The following is a 5,145-nucleotide window of genomic DNA, read 5'->3' as shown; positions in this document are numbered from 1 at the left end:
CGTCCCTAAACTATGGTTATTATTAAATATTACTTCATGCTAAACATTTAAACCACCTTAATTTTTTTAATTCAATTGAGTTTTACACAAATGTTAATATTTATACTCCTTAAAATTACTTTAATCAGAGGAATGAGAAGACAAGCTATTTACTAGGAGAAAATACTTGCAAAAGACACATCTGGGGGCTCCTGAGGGGCTCAGTCAGTTAAGGGTCTGCCTTCAGCTCTGATCATGATCCCAGGGTCCCTGAATTGAGTCCCACATTGGCCTCCCTGCTCAGCAGGTACCCTACTTCTCCCTCTACCCCCTCCTCTGCTCCTGATCTCTATCTCTCCATGCTCTTTCTCTCTCCCAAAATAAATAAAACCTTAAAAAAAACCCTCACACATCTGATAAAGGACTGTTGTCCAGGAGCCTCTGGGTGGCTCAGTCAGTTAAGTGTCTGACTCTTGATTTTGACTCAAGTCATGATCTCAAAGTCATGGGATCAAGCCCCTCCTCAGGCTCCATGCTCAGAGCAGAGTCTGCTTGTCTTTCTCCCTCTGCTCCTCCCTCCCCTTTCTCTCTCTCAAATAAACAAACAAATAAATTCTTTAAAAAAAAAAAAGATATTGTCCAAATTACACAAAGAATTCTCAAAATTCAACAACAAGAAAACTGACAGATTTCAAAAATGCACAAAAGACCTGAACACACACCTCACCGAAGAAGATGTATGGATGATCAGTAAAGAGGTCAACATCGTATGTCATTAGAGAATTGCAAATGAAATTAACAGTTACCACTACACATCTATTACAATGGTCAAAATGTATAACAAACACCAAATGTTGTCGTGGATGTAGAGCAGCAGGAACTCTTATTTATTGCTGGTTGAAGTACAAAATGGTACATTTTCTGGGCAGCCCCGGTGGCACAGCAGTTTAGCACCGCCTGCAGCCTGAGGTGTGATCCTGGAGACCCGGGATCGAGTCCCACGTCGGGCTCCCTGCATGGAGCCTGCTTCTCCCTCTGCCTGTGTCTCTCTCAATAAATAAATAAATCTTTAAAAAAATAATAATAATAAAAAATAGTCCCTTCCACCAGTTTTCTATCATGGTGCTCTCCCTGGCCCTACAAAAAAAAAAAAAGGTACACTTTCAGGGGTGCCTGGGTGGCTCAGTTGGTTAAGCATCTGCCTCTGGCTCAGGTCATGACCCCGGTGTCCCGGGATTGACCCCCACATTGGGCTCTCTGCTCAGCAGGCAGCCTGCTTCTCCCCCTTGCTCTGCCTGCCACTTCCCCTGTTTGTGCTCTGTCAAATAAATAAAGAAAATCTTTAAAAAATAAAAATAAAAAAAGGTACACTTTCAATGATAGTGTGGCATTTTCTTACTAAACTAAATATTACCATTTGATCCAGCAATCATGCTCCTTGGTATTTACCCAAAAGAGTTGAAAATTTTTTTTTTTTTTTTTTTTAAGAGTTGAAAATTTATATTCACACAAAAGCCTGCACATAGATGTTTATAGTAGCTTTACTTATAATTGCCAAAACTTGGAAGCAGCAAAGATGTCCTTCAGTAGGTGAAGAAACCATGGTACATTAAGATAATAGAATATTATTCAATGCTAAAAAAAAAAAAAAAAAAAAGAGCTATCAAGCCATAAAAAGACATGATGGAACCTCACCTGCATGTTACTAAGTGAAAGAAGCCAATCTGAAAAGTCTATATACTGTATGATTCCAATTATACGGCATTCTGGAAAGGCAAAACTATGGGAATAGTAAAAAGATCAGTGGTTGTCAGGGATGGGGGGGTGATTATTTGTAGCAGAGAGGATTTTTTTAAGTCAGTGAAATTACTCTATAGGATACTATAATGGTGAATATATTTCATTACATGTTTGTCCAAATCCATAAATTGCACAACACCGAGAGTGAGCTGTAATGTAAACTATGGACTTTGGATGATAATGATGTGTCCATGTAGGTTCATCTATTAAAACAAACGTACTACTGTGGTATGGGATGTTGATAGTGGGGGATGTCATTCGTGGGAGGAGGACAAAGGGTATTGGGAACTCTCTCTACTTTCTAATCAATTTTGCTCTGAACCTAAAACTACTCTAAAAAGTAAAGTTTATTAATAGAAAGAAGTGATTTTAAGACAAAAAGTTTTCTTAGGGCCAATTACAAGATTTTCTTTCAATTACAAGATTTAAAAAAAATATTTATTTATATGCTATTTAAGATTAAGAAAAAAAGAATGAATTGGTTTAGTAATTTATTTTGTGTAATTTTACTAGGGAAAGTCTATAAGTAAAATTTCAAGGATATATATATATATATATATATATATATATATATCCTAGATCTTGATTACTGTGAAAAGATTATAAAAGAAACACAGATACAAACTTTTAAAAACTACTTGGAATAGCCACATCATCTAAAGGAAGAACCTGTCTTACAGTTCAGTGAATATGTTTCCAACATCAATTTGGAGAAGACAGGAGAAGACAGAGAACACTGGGGACTAAATTCATAAAGATTTAGGAGGTAGGGTTGATTAGAAACACCCTGACAAAGTTAGTGCAGTATTATCTAGAATCCACTGCTGACTCTAAGTATATTTTTCTCACTCAGGGCCTGGAAGAAATGATGTAAGAGTCACTGTTAAATTGGTTAGGAGGCAGGTCTGAAAGATTGAAGCCTGGGAGCGCCTGGGTGGCTCAGTCCATTAAGTGTCTGACTTTGCCTGAAGTCAGGATCCCAGGGTCCTGGGATAGAGCCCTGTGTTGGGCATCCTGTTCAACGGGGAGGCTGCTTCTCCCTCTCCCTCTGTCCCTCCTCCACTCATGTACTCTCATGCTCTCTCCCTCTTTCTCAAATAAATAAATGCAATCTTTAAAAGCTAGAAACCTGAACTCTAGTAGAAAGTCACAGAAACTTGGGGTGCCTGGCTGGCTTAGTCAGTAGAGCATGTGACGCTGGATCTTGAGGTTGTGAGTTCAAGCCCCATGTTGGGTGCAGAGTTTACTTAAAAAAAAAAAAGGGAAAAGAAAGTCACAAAAACTTGATTCAAACTGGCCTACAAAACTGAGAAGTCCCACACTGGAAATTCTCAGGGACTTGATATCTCAAGTTCTTCCAAACTGGGCTTGTTTGTGTTAACCCTTTCCTATTGCACACAGACTTTCTCCATGTCGAGGGAGGGGGGTATGGCCACAGGCTTACACCATACTTGCTTAGTGACTGCAGAGGAGAGAGTTTTCTCTGACCCAAAGCCAACATATTAAAACCAATATTCAAGGGGATCCCTGGGTGGCTCAGCGGTTTAGTGCCTGCCTTCTGCCCGGAGTGATCCTGGAGTCCCGGGATCGAGTTCCAGGATTAAGTCCCACATTGGGCTCCCTGCATGGAGCCTGCTTCTCCCTCCGCCTGTGTCTCTGCCTCTCTCTTTCTGTGTGTCTCTCATGAATAAATAAATAAAATCTAAAAAAAAAAAAAATTCAATAAATAAACAAATTAAATAAATAAATAAAACCAAGATTCACTGAGTATTATATGTTGGCAAATTGAATTTATTTATTTATTATTTTTAAAATATTTTATTTATATATTTATGGCACAGAGAGAGGTAGAGACATAGGCAGAGGGAGAAGCCCAATGTGGGACTCAACCCTGGGACCCCAGGATCACGACCTGAGCCAAAGACAGATTCTCAACCACTGAGCCACCTAGGTGTCCCACCAAATTGAATTTAAATTTAAAAAAAAATTAAATAATAAAACCAAGATTCTAACTGGCCAAGTGCAGGTCATAGGACCTTACCTGGTCCACTTTGTGAGGAGGCCTGGTTCGTGTGCCCATCTCATATCCAGAATGTAGCATGTTATTCCTGGAAGTTGGGGAGAGACAGTTCCCCAAAATAAGTTGATGTTATTACTAAATCAGGGCCAAAAATGTTGAGCAGAAAAACCAGCAGCTCTCTACTTCAGACATTGAAAATCATCCTAAGAGAAGTGGCAAGACCAATCAGAACTTCTTGTACCAACCCAGATAAGGTTGAGCAGGGGCTAAACAGTCCAGAATCAAGAGGATGGTCAAGAAAAAAAAAAAAAAAAAAAAAGGCTAGGGCACCTGGGTGTCTCAGTGGTTGAGCATCTGCCTTGGGCTCAGGTCATGATCCCGGGGTCCTGGGATCAAGGGCCACATCGGGCTCGGGCTCCCTGCATGGAGCCTGCTTCTCCCTCTATGTCTCTACCTCTCTCTCTCTCTTTGTCTGTCATGAATAAATAAATAAATAAATCTTTAAAAGTAATAATAATAATATTGAGAACAATTTTGGGAAATTGATCCTATTCCTTAGCTAGCCAAGGCACACCCAAAAGAAAAGGAAGTAGAAAAGAGTGGGTCAAACCCTAGTCCTTGCATGCCTCTGAATGTCTTCTTTACTCTCATATTTTATTTATAATTAGGCTGTGTGCAGTGTTCTAGGTTAAATAAAAATCATTTTCCTTAGCATATTGCAGATATTGCTCTAATACCTTCTAGCATGTAATTGCCATTAAGAATTCTAATAGCATTCTTGGGGTGTCTGACTAGCTCAGTTAGTGGAACATGCAACTCTTGATCTCAGGGTTTTAAGTTTGAGCCCCATGTTGGGTACAGAGATTACTTAAAAGTAAAACAAAAGAAAGAGAGAAAGAAAGAAATAAGAAAGAAAGAAAGAAAGAAAGAAAGAAAGAAAGAAAGAAAGAAAGAAGAAAGAAAGAGAATTCTAATAGCATTCTGATTGAATTATTTTACATATGACCTTTTATTTCCAATAGAACCTTCTTTTTCCCCTTACACAATGAAAATTTATTTTCTTACAAGTCTGGAAGCTAGAAGCCTTGAGAACAAGATCAGCAAGGTTGACTTCTTCTGAGCCCTCTCTACTTGGCTTGTAGATGGCCCTCTTCTCTCTATGTATTTATATGGCTCTCCCTTGGTGTATGTCTGGGTCCTAATCTCCTCTTCTTAGAAGGACACTAGTCATATTGGATTAGGGTAGGCTCTAATCCAAATCTAGAAATGTTTCAAGTATAATTTTTGGCAACTTTCTTCTACTTATTTCTTCCATTTTTGGTGTGATTCCTAATAGTTGAAAATTG

This window comes from Vulpes lagopus, chromosome 11, assembly GCF_018345385.1.
Source record: "Vulpes lagopus strain Blue_001 chromosome 11, ASM1834538v1, whole genome shotgun sequence".
NCBI lineage: Eukaryota > Metazoa > Chordata > Mammalia > Carnivora > Canidae > Vulpes > Vulpes lagopus.
The sequence above is the reverse complement of the archived record's forward strand: the minus strand, read 5'-3'. Positions refer to the sequence as shown.